Below are 12,168 nucleotides of genomic sequence, written 5' to 3'. Positions count from 1 at the left end.
CTAGCAATATGTCATGGTTCAAACATCATGTAACAATGAGAGGAAAACGGCTATGACAGAGCCTACTCATATTCTACCATAGCACTTACTACTACTGTTCTCATATCAACTCTAAGCAATAACATGCGTTGTTATAAAAATCTTGTAAACGAGAGTAACATATAGCAATCATGATGTTATGCTCATAATATGTATTCTAGCAATCATTAGATGCCAATTGTTCTCATATCAACTCTAACAATAACATGTGTGGTCATAAAAATCTAGGAAATGAGAGGAACATATAGCAATGATGTGGTTATAGACATGTTATGCATTCTAAATTTGTAAAAAATGAACAGGCAGTCGTATTCATAAGGTAAAGAAGAGATGAGATAGAACAATTACACGACGATAGATTCCACCAGTATAGGCAGCCAATCTGTGCGTCGACCGCGTAAACGATGCCATCGTGCACTATAGCATCAGACAGAAATGTTGCCTCAACAGGATTGATGATGAGCCATAACCATGTATGGCGACCGGATTCCAGATAGACTAATCCCTTGTTGAACAAGGCAATGAGCTTGTAATCCATGTAGTCTTCTGATGGTATGGGCACTTCGTAGATTACAACTTTATGCAAACAGAGGTCGAGCCAAAAGCTTGACGCGTCTCGTGCGTAGTAGGCAGGAGTGTCCGGCGGGCCGCGAGGCTCGATGGCGGCGGTATCCAACGATGGAACAGTGATCTCTCGCTGGGTGTAGATATCCACGAGACGCCACGGACTACCGGTGTGGTGGATGAGGATGATCCAGTTGGCCTTCATGCCCGCCCAGTAGTGGCCGCACATGAAGGACAGGTGGACGGGTAGTGGTAGCATGTCGAGGGGCACCACGGCAACCTCCGTAGGATCGTCAAGTCAGTGTCTGGGCCACCTGCGAGGATCGGGCATCAGCAAGCAGGGTGTCTTGAAAAGAGCCGGCCGGTTGCAGAAGAGTATACGGTACAAAGACACCGAGCATGCGGCCAGACGGACGGTGCTGAGTAGGTCCATATGACTACAGATCTGCTCCAAGAGAACATCGGGGAGGGAATTCCAATCGCGTCTCTGCGTGTCAGTCGGTTCTACCATTGGGATTTTCGGTGCCTGCGAGCCAGCGGGGAAGTGGATTCGGGCGGGCGAGTGAAGAAGCTTCTCCTTGTGTGGCCGAGCAGTGAGCGGGGGGATATGGTACGCGCGAGCTACCAAGGAAGATGGCGCGGGCGGGCGAGTAGTGAGCTGGGGTAAATGGTATGCGGCCGACGATGGGGAAGAGAGGAGGAAGAAGAAAAGAGGAGGAAGAAGAGTGGAAGACGGGGAAGAAAGTGCATTCAATCTCAATTCTACTAGTACTACTACCAGGATACCGTCCTTCGGAGAGTAAATAGTTACACCGATGACATGTGGGTCTACCACAACAGGGCCCATATGTCAGTTAATGGAGGACAGAGGTGCGTAGGCGTATTTGCGGAAGCATGCTCTACTGGCAAACATGATGGCAGTACTGGGTAAGGCTGATTTAGTAACACCAACATGCTGGTTCAGCTTATTAATTACATGTCCCATCTGCTGCAGCGTGTATTGCCACTTCACTGCGAAGACTAGTTGAATAGTTCTCTCTGACCGAGATGGCGAATAATGGATCGCGAGGACTTCCTTTCTACAGTATCCCTATGCCTCTACACTCACTTCACTCATTTTGCTCCGTACCTAGTCACTTGTTGAGATCTGTAGAAAGAAAAATACTCCGTATTTGGGAACAGAGGGAGGCTTTTACTCCGTACTATTTGGGAACAGAGGGAGTATCACCATATGGAGGGAACAAAGGAAGCTTGAAATATGAACATGTCAATGGGAGGGAGTAAGCCCCATGCATGCAACATGCAACACTCACACGTACACATGGTCGCACGCAACACTCACGCACCCATGCGGCACACAGCACGCGACGCAACGCACACGCTCACGCTCAAGTGCTCAACCTACTCCCTACGTCCGTGAAAGACTGTACATTTAGAGATTTACACATTGGCCATGGCATAATTAACGCCCAAAAGTAGCAGACTTATGTGTGCATGCAACCATTGAGATAAGATGATTAAATGAAGACTGTTGCATGCTGTAATTAAGGATAGACATGTAGCCTATACCTACACCACAAGTTGGTGCATTAGTCAATCAATATCGATTTACATTAAAGGCTAAATGCATTGGAAGTGTAGATGTACATCATGTACTACACTCTTTGTTGAAAGACCGAGGAAGGACATGTGCATGCACTCACATACACAGCGAGGGCGGTTCGCGCGCAAGGGTTGGACTCGTGTCGCGCCTGCGTAAAGTTTTGTTTAACTGATTTCTTTGCTCTGCCAACTGACAGGTGGGACCCAGAAACCATGTGACAATTTAACCAGTCAACAAAGTGCCACGTCGACTATGTGGCCGGTCAGTAGGGTGCAATACGGTGCTCTATGATGAGCTAGTGATCATATAATCGCCGCAAAACTATATATAGTGACCATAAAGAGCGTATTGTTACATACGTTGACCGCCAGTGTATTTTTCTCGTTTTAAATTAAGCCATATTAATCGGAAAGGATGCAGTATGGACTACTACTATTAGTACTAGTACTGCTTTGATGTGTCCTGTCAACTCGCCGAGCGAGGAGAAGCTTGCTTACTACGCCTCTCCCTCGCCCACGCGCGCGGTGGTTCATAGGACGAGGAGAGGGTTTTGACTACAGCGCCCTCTCCCTCTCCCTCGCCCTCGCGGTGGACGTGCAGCAGTTCAATCGGTGTCAGATTGCCAGAAGCATATTGTACTGTAGTATCATAATTGTTGGACCTTCCGAAGAGGTGAAGAGCCAAGTGCAAGGTTCACACGAGTATGAACTGTTGAACCTCCCGAAGAGGCAAAGAGCCAAGCGCAAGGTTTTATAGGAGTTGTCGTCCTAGTAGGAGTGTACTACAACTATAGCGAACGATGCTACTGTATGATGCCGCCATGTCACGTATATCCAAATCTATGCCACCTTTTTTTCTCAAAGAGCATGTTGGAGCCCGTGCAACAACCACACAAGTTGCACGTACACATAACACATTTACTAGTAATAAATTCTAAAGGAAAAATGCCAGTATGACACACAAGTTCATCTCCAATTCATGTGATAAATTTGTGCACGACTAGTCTACATATATTCACAGCGCTACCGTTCACAATTACCGTACTCCACTTACATGTTATAGATGGGCTGCATGTCCTCCTCCAGGTTCTAGTCCCAGGTGTTCTTGATGGATGGCACGATCCATAGCGGTGGGCAACGAGAATCATTGTCGCAGCTTTCTAGTCCGGTTCCACACGATGGAGACTCATCCAAGCTGAAGCGGCATAAATCGGGTATAGCGTGTCCCAGCATGTCGTTCATCCGGCGTTGCGCACTGAAGACACAACCATGCTTCATGAACGGCAGGCCTTCCGTGTCGTGCACGGAAGGTGGCATCCGCTTCACAATGGGGTAGTTGTCCCCGATGAAAAGCGAGTACTCTCCAAGAGTGTTCCTCGGCACCCACGTAGCATCACGGGGGTCGAACTCGGCGCCGTTCATCTGGTACACGCGGCATCCCATATCTGGACACATGGTGACGTACATAGTCAAGGTCCATGCATAATAATGTCGTGCTCAAATATGGCGGTCAGTAATACTGTGCAGCAAATAGTACTACTCCGGTATAGAGGAAGTAAAATAACCGGCTTATTATATATAGTCACTCTTGGCTACATGGATGAGATAATAAGACATAGAAAAACAAAAATGGTGGCGGCTAGTGGGTTCAAGTCTTCAAGGGCCTAACTAGCTATACGCGTCCTCCAAGGTAAAAAGTACTCCTACTAGTACTACAAAGTATACTACTAGTACAATAATGAAAGAGAAGGCGAGAGGGTTAAAAATGGAATACCTGGGTAGATGGTGATGGTCTGATCATGGTAGATTGTGTGACCATGTTGCACATCAGTGGTACCATGGGTAACGACTGCTAAGATAGTTGATGCCAATATTCCAAAGTCGGCTACAAGGTTCCAGGTTAGACCGAATCGCGGATGCAAATGCACATCCAGGATCGGCGATCTTATTTTGATCGGGGGATGACTGGTCCCTGCAAAATAATGGAGTACCGTTAGGGTTGCAAATGATGGTTTGTGCATTCTGTTTGTAATCTCCCGTACCATAGGATGGCAACCAGATGAAACAAGTCCCCTGGCTTGTCACCACGAAGATGCGGCCTAGATGGCACACGGCATCTTCGAACGTGTAGGGATGCAAATCTGCCGTCGCCAACATGCGCCAGCCACTGCCGTTACTGCCTCTTGCATTGATGGCAATCCTTATGTCGAACACCGCGATGAGATAATAATCGTCGTAGCTGCGTCGCTTTGTCGGCGGGTCCGCAATTGCTATATTCTTCAATCTCATGTAGGCATCATCATGCGTATTCTTGCCCAGCCAGTCCGGAAGGCCGATCCCAATGGTGGAGAAGGAGTCTATCGGAACGGCCGCATTGCTGTGGATGTTGTGCAAAATGATGGTGGTATCCGACCGAAGGTATGCAAGCCAATTTTCGTTGGCACCGACCCAGACCTATATATAAGACGATGGGCAGCGGAGAAATTACGGGATGGAAATGGAATAACTAAGTACTACATGATCAAACTCCATTACTGACATGCTCATCGGACAAAATCCGACTACCTCTCAACGTCGGCAACTCTAGCGGAGTCAACGTGCAACCATGGCCAGGGAGTGGTGGACTGTTCGAAGGATCGTCCCATAGAAGAACCTTCTCCTCGGGGACGCATGGAAGACCAACAAGCATGGCCTTTTCCCAAGCATGTTTAAGCAGCGTCTTGAAAAAGTTGGTGCAGGAAGCACCGAGTCTTGCGGCGGTGAGGACGTCAGAGCGGCGTGCGATTTCTCCCAGAGGATCGTCGTCTAAGGTCTCCCAGCACCGACGAGGAGGAGAACCGCCTGGCGAATCCATGGGAGCAGCGACGAACTGCCTTCTCTTCGGGGGGAGGGGAACTGGCGAGGAGGAGATAAGCGCGTAGTAACCGCAGGGCCTCGTCCCTTCCAATTGTAGATCGTTCCTTAACGAAGGGGTGAGGCTATTATTTACTACTAGTACTAGCATTATGGAACGTTATGGGATTGCATTATACTGTAAATAATAGCACTAGTAAGAAATTTTTGGCACTAGGTAGTAGTTTTTGGCGTGGATTAAAAAATTTTGGGTATGTTTTTGCCATTTTTTGTACACGCCAACTAGTGTCAAAAAACGTCTTACATTATGTGACGGAGGAGTACGTACTCGTACTGTAGCAGTACTAGTACTACTTTTCTCAACTAGTAGTGCGATGTACTGTACTTCTAGTCTAGTCTAGTATAGTGCACCAGTTTTGAACTCTTGAATCTCAGGGCCAAGGAGCTACAGTTGGAAGTGGAGGGTACTAATGTTCTCTAGAACCATTGCTGTACTATCAATGCAGTGGAAGTACACCTGCGTAGTGGCATAGTGAGTACTCTCGGTGCTCTATTCAGCTGCTCCTCTCACGTAGTTGGCCTACTCAGGCGCTCCTCTCACGCACACACTAGCAGCCTGTTTATCAGCGACGGTTACTATGGGGCAGAACATTTGAGTTATTTGATACTCAGCGAGACTAGGCTTTTCGCTTCCATTTGTGGAGGTGTAATGGATCTCGTCGAACTTTGTTAGTAGTTCCTTCTTTATGAATGAGATGAAGCAAAGCTTTTGCCTCCGTTTCAAAAAAAACACGTCAAGCGGAATTTCTTTTATAGTAGAGCCGATAATGGAGTGAATTCCATGCATGCAACGCCACAAGCTACAGAGTAGTAGTAGAGCACTTTACGTACAGAGCCATATTGCACAGTTCCCAATGCCCTGCCAGGCCTTTCCGACTCCTCGGGCTTAATTGGGAGGCGCTAGTTTAAATATGCTACTAGCTGATGAGGAAGCTGCAAGCGAGGTGCAGCTAGGGTGAGCACGCGAGCCACGGGATGTTGGGAAGGAAAACCCGTTCACGTGGCTAGGCTGTCCAGTGCACCCAGATTGTGGGGCCGCACGTTCGTTTGACTTTAAAACTCAAACTACCCGTGTAAAATATTGGCCCGCAGCGAAGTGTAGTAGTACTATTTTTAAAAAAAAGGCCGCCATGCGTTCGGCCGGGATCGAACCCACAAAACGAGGTATACACTCCCGCGACCACTAGTAGTACTCGTTGGAGTACAACGCAACCTAGAATCACCTTTTGTCGCTAGTAGTACGTACATTGTTCCTTACAAGAAACCCCTAAGAGCATGGTTAATAGTATAGCCAGCTGCTGGCTATAAGCCATTGCCATGTCATCTACAGCCCATCTTATAGCCAACATGTACAATAATAGATCAAACGAGTGTACTACTTTTTTATTATGTGGCCCACTTCACATTCTCACAAAGTGCCTAGGAGCACGTGCTAGAGCTGGCTCTTCACGAAGAGCCCGCTTACCTTCTCTCTCCTCTTCTCTTTCCTCCAACTAAGTAGAAATATACTAGTTTATTTCTTATAACCCACAGACTCAGCTCTATTGTACTTGCTCTAATAATGCAAGAAACCACTAAAATGCCAAGAAACTACTACCACTTGCATACGTGGCAGACTTAAGATAAGACTACCTTATCAACCATTGTACAAGCTCTTACCAACAAAAATCCTCGAGTGACCTCCTACCTCCGGCCCGTCCACCTAGTCATCCTCGGCCATGGGACGCAGCTACCGCTGCCGGCAGAAGGCGAGGTCAAAACCGCCGGCGGTGCGGAGCCCATGTTGCGGCAGCCCGGATGCCAGCTCCGTCCGGCGCTCGCGGCCGCTAGCTAGCCAAGATAGCTCCGTCTAGCTGCTTGTCTGCAAGGTTTGCTAGCTAGATTGGCACGGCAGCGCGGCGGCTTGCTCGCGCGCGCCGCGCTAAGGCCATCCATCTGGCTCGAGCGAAGGCCAGCGCGGCGGCTTGCTCGCTCGTGAGTCACGCTCGGGCCAGCCTGCCAACCCATGCAGAGGCCAGCGCGGCGTCCGGCCCGTCCGGGGAGCGGCGGCCAACTCGCTCATCACCGGCGCCACCGACGAACACGCATCAGTACTATTTGAAGTAATGTTCAGGAAAAATAATGATTTGAGGGGGAATAATAGGATAGAAGGTCAGATGTGGGTCCCCCGTGTCAACGGTCAAACAAAATGTGTTGGTCTAAGCTGCCTCGTCAGCACGGACGTGTGGGCCAACCCTGTCATAAATGGGTTTAAACGAACCTAATTGGTAGGAGTACTAGGTAGTAATTTTTGGCGTGGATTAAGAAATTTTGGATATGTTTTTGCTATTTTTTGTACAATAGATTCTTCCTAGGGATGGTTGAAAGTGGTAGTTTTTTGTTAAATACTCTACATATTGTAAGTAGGAGTGAAAGTTAAGCTTTGGAAGCCAATAAGCAAGGCTAGTTACATAGTGCATATGTGTACATGATTGAAAGTAAATATCAACCATGAGTGACTAATATCTTGATGGAGAACTCGAAACTATGGAATACTAGGAAAAAATGCATGGTTGGAAATACTAGCAATGTTCATGTCCGTTGCAACGAATCATAATTAGAATAATACTTATTCACAAACTTGGTACAAAACACTCTAATTTTGATATACATATGTCATTAGAGATATATTATGTTTCAATTAGAATATATTCCTTGGGCTGTTTTGGTGAGGTCAGGGAGAGATGTGGTTGGTTTTAAGATACTAATTATGAGTTTTTCTGCAAATTGGTAGACAAGTGAGATGTTGGTGAGAAAAGGCAACAACTTACCTCACAATCGTTAGATGTAGATCTAATGGTCAGAAATGGCGGATGGCAGACACACCAGCATCACCAACTTAGTCTTGTGTAGGAGTACTAGCAAGATCCGTGCATTGCACGAAACATCAAGATGCATTTTTTTATAAAACACTTGTTGTGATTGACCCTTGCGGGAGTAATCCCATGTGTAAAAACTAATGATATCTCGAGAAATATGAGATAAGGTGAAGAGGAGTGGGGTGTGGTGGTGGTTGGTGGTCGGACTGAGCGGAGGCATCGGGATTTACGACGCCGGCAGCGGCCACCAGGCCAGTTTGTTCCAGAGGCTTCCTTTCTTAATTGATCAATAATGAGGTTTGTTGGAGATAAGGATGAACGAGGGAAGGCCTTGTATGCAAATGTGGAGAGGGGTGCGGGTATCTTTTAGTTTAATTTCCATCCGTCAGATATAGATCGGACAGTCTATATTGCAAGATGGCACACGTACCATCATCACCAACTCGGTTTTTTATAAGAGAAGAAATATAAGTATGGAGATACAAACGTATTATCGATACTTGCTTCCGTAAACTAGCATCTACATTCTATTCCACGCCTCAGCATGTGAGGCCTTAGCACAATGACTTCTCGACTGTGTAAAACAAAGATTTTCCCGTCGCCGACAAGGAGGGGGTGACGGCGGCGCGCTTTTTGGCTTGCCACTAGAAGAAACCTGTTAATTCATGACGGATTTCTCATGAAATTTTTGAAATCTGTCATGGACGGCCTGGCACAGCCCTGCAAGCCCGCTCAAGCCCGGCTAACGGTTTCCATATAAATTGCTAACCCTAAATCCTCCTCCCATCCCCTCCTCTCTCCATCCGCAGCCCCCTCCCTCATCTCCCACCGCACGTCGCCACCCTCCACCTCTTCGCGTCCTTCCTCCCACAGCTCGCCGCCGGCCCTCCCCTCCCTTCCCCTTACCTCGCAGCTCCGACAACTACCAGATCCGCCGCATACCCCACCCATCCATCCCTCTCGCAATGCATCTATTCCTCCCCGGCACTCGCTTGTGACCCCTAGCAATGGCTAGGGTTTCGGCTGCGGCATCGTGTCCAACACTGCACATCTCCGGCGGCTCCCCTCCATCCGCACATCGCGTCTTCGGTAGCTCCTCTCCGTCCACACCGCTCTTCCTTGAGCCCACCTTGCCGGCTGTGCGGTGATGCCGCTGTGCAACGTCCAGTGGCGAGCGACCAACTCCTGGGCCGCCGTCGGTGACACCTCTTCTCCACCAAGGTTAGCCCCCCGTCCGACCAAGATCACTATAACCCCGTCCCTGATGTCCCCCGACCTGCCTCTCGTGATTTGGCCTGATCCCCTGATGCGTGCGTGCAGGAATTGTTTGAGAGTCCTGCAATTCGTGAACAGTTTTTGTGTACTTAGCATTCAAGGAGCAGCTTGTTGATAACCAGTCTGTCTCAGGATTAAATTTTAGAAGTTGTAGGTTTCCATTCTACTTGTAGTGAATAACCTTATGGATTCATTCTCTCTGTCTTGTCAACAGTTCCAGCAGCAAATTTGTGCTTCATCTTGATTCACCCACTACTTTGTATACTGTCTTTGGGTTCAGAGTGTGTTGTCTACTCGTCCAATTGATGGCCTTTTTTCAATCGTTGATGTATCATGTATCTTAGGGAGGGAGGCAGGAAGTGATATGCCAAGTTACAATATTATTGATGAGTTTTTTTTCAATGCTATATAGTATAGTGCTTATTTCACTTGCAATGTTAAATTGTTTGGTGCCCATCAGTTTAGTCAATCTGTTAATCCCCTTGCTTACTATATAGATAGTACTTAATGATGCATGCGTATTTGGACAGTTGAGACACCTCTGTTCCTATATAGATTCATAACAAAGGTCCAACACTGTCAGTGTCGATTACCTAGCGTGGCTACTGCCCTCTCTAACTATAAGGGTGTGTTGTCTGTGCGTGCTGACAAGGTGCCGGCAGCTAGGGCTCTGGTGCAGCAGCCGGTGTGTTGTGTGTGCGTGCTTCCTCTCTGAATGTTTAACACTAAATTTTCTCTGAATTTTTCTGTATCTTGTACACTGTAGGGTACCAAGTAGAGACAAACAGCACGGTACAAAGCAGAGACAAACCACCGCACTGCAGTATGTGGCCTTTTATCAATTTCTGATTCACTTTAGAATATTTCCCTAGGTCTTGGAGACATGATTTCGGTTACTGTATTAACATGTCGACATGTTCTGTTTAGTGATTTCTCCCTAGGTATTTTTCTTTTTAACATGTCGACATGTTCTGTTTAGTGATGTCTCCTGCAGCCAGCCAGGTGTATTCCAGAAATATGTTTAATCTGAACCTAAGAAGAAAATTACATTGTTACATTGTGGCAGTCCTACAGTAATATTGTAGAGGTTTAAACCTGTTAATTTGTCTACTAAGCACATCTATTAGCGAGTCAATTTAGAGTAGCAGTACTACTTTTAGTTGTGCACCTGCTACTAGTACCAAGGCCAAGTGTTCGCTCACTTTCTCTCAACCTTGAGGCAGACGCCGAGCTAGCACTTGCCATCACAGTGACACAACGCGTTGCTTCTTCAACTCCGTTGCTCCATCACTAGGTCGCCCTCCTGAATAGTGCTCGTGACAAGTGATCCTAAATCTTTTTTCTTCATGTTATTCCTCTTTTTATTTCGATCACTTAACACTCTAATTGTCTTCTTATGATTTCTTGTTTTTGGGATGCAGGTCTAGGTAGCTCTGTAACAGTCGTGCCACTGCATGGCGCACAATAGAGCTTGAGAGGGCAACCATGATGGCCGTTGGGAGCTGCACCACGATCAACCAAGGGTTAGTTCTCCACTGCCACTCCTATGATTTCTCCGCTATTTTCATTCCCCAGCTCAACTGCTACTGAACTACACCTATTTAGTTGATCTAGTTCAGAGTTGCGCATTTTCACCAGGGTGTGATTTTGAACTAATTTCTTTGTGCCCCATGGATCTTGGTGGTTAAATTTATCATCTCATGCACTCGAATCAAAGTAATCCTATACATCCTAACCACTATCTCAGTATCTCTTTAACAGAACCAGTTGCCACTTCTATAGATCCGGCCATGGCTCTTAGTTATTTTGCATGCCATTTGGAGTTCACTTGGCAAGCAAGTGTTGTCCATTATTGTCGGTGCCTTGATAAATTTTTAGGTTCATGTGTAAACTTGTTTGAGACATGAACATTTGAAGCTTACATCAGCCAGCTCGACGAGCACTGGCTTTGTGTCATGGATATTGTTTGTTAGTGATGCCATTTTTGGTGGATTTATATGGCCTCAACTGCTACTGCTATAGTAACTTGACTTCTGCAATGTATGTTCTATCAGCAGTGTACTTTGTTATCTGCTGCTGCTATTATTGTTGTTGTATAATAGATGCCTTGTTATTGTCATTTATACACACAATAAAATTTAAGGATTTTGGAAAGCGTGTAATTTATTTATTTTAAGTTTCTTCTTTTACTATCTATTCACTTCAACAAATGTCTAATGTTGTTGTAAATATGGTAGGTATGATTGGGTCGCGAGCTACTTGGTGTTGTCCATCAGAATCTGCCATGACATGTAGTTGCCACCAGGAGGATCGACGACAAGCACATGAGTGGCACCCTTAGTAGTTTATATGTTTTGTTAACATAAATTGGATTGTACTGGTTCCTATCATTGCCGTGTGATATATTTTGACAATATATGTTGTATATTATCATTTCCTGGAGGATATTATAAACTGCTAGGTTGTATAGATAACTATGGATGGCTACATATTGAGTGATTTCTGTAACGTATGGCACTTTGGAAATATTGTCCTGGTCCAAAATTGGCATTATGATTTTCGGAACTCATTATGCTAGAATTGTGCTGGATCAAAATTGGGCTAAAAAGAAATGGACGGGGTCAAATTTAAATTGAATCATAAATCCATGACGGTTTCTGTGATGAAAATAGTGTCCACGTAGGTAGCCACGTCATTTTCAGTTGGTGTATTGAAAATCCTACGTGGCATTGGTCCATGACGGTTTGTTCCGTCATGGCCAGTTTGGGCTTGGCCGGGCCTGAGGCAAATCCATGACGGCCAAGAACCGTCATGGAAGATACGATGTCAAATTATGACGCGATATACATGACAGATTTCAAATCCATCATGTATGGGCACGCATGACAGTTTTTGGCTGATCTGTGACGGCTTAGGA

General features: G+C 46.3%; 1 long non-coding RNA gene across 3 annotated transcripts; it reads left to right on the top strand.

Annotated features, from left to right (window-relative positions):
* The first annotated feature begins 8,818 nt into the window (after nucleotides 1–8,818).
* LOC147963297 (uncharacterized) lies at nucleotides 8,819–11,777 on the top strand. 3 transcript variants are annotated; one of them, XR_015608209.1, is made up of 3 exons: nucleotides 8,819–10,074; nucleotides 10,673–10,774; nucleotides 11,489–11,777. It is a non-coding gene; the product is annotated as an uncharacterized LOC147963297 (long non-coding RNA). The 3 variants fall into 3 exon arrangements; XR_015608208.1 differs by lacking the exon at nucleotides 8,819–10,074 and adding an exon at nucleotides 10,268–10,545; XR_015608207.1 differs by lacking the exon at nucleotides 8,819–10,074 and having other exon boundaries at nucleotides 10,268–10,774.
* The last annotated feature ends 391 nt before the right edge of the window (nucleotides 11,778–12,168 follow it).

This window comes from Triticum urartu, chromosome 6A (assembly GCF_056163025.1).
Source record: "Triticum urartu cultivar PI428250 chromosome 6A, HENAU_Tu73, whole genome shotgun sequence".
NCBI classification, from domain to species: Eukaryota; Viridiplantae; Streptophyta; class Magnoliopsida; order Poales; family Poaceae; genus Triticum; species Triticum urartu.
Note: the sequence above shows the minus strand (reverse complement) of the source record. Positions and strands in the feature narration are given on the sequence as shown.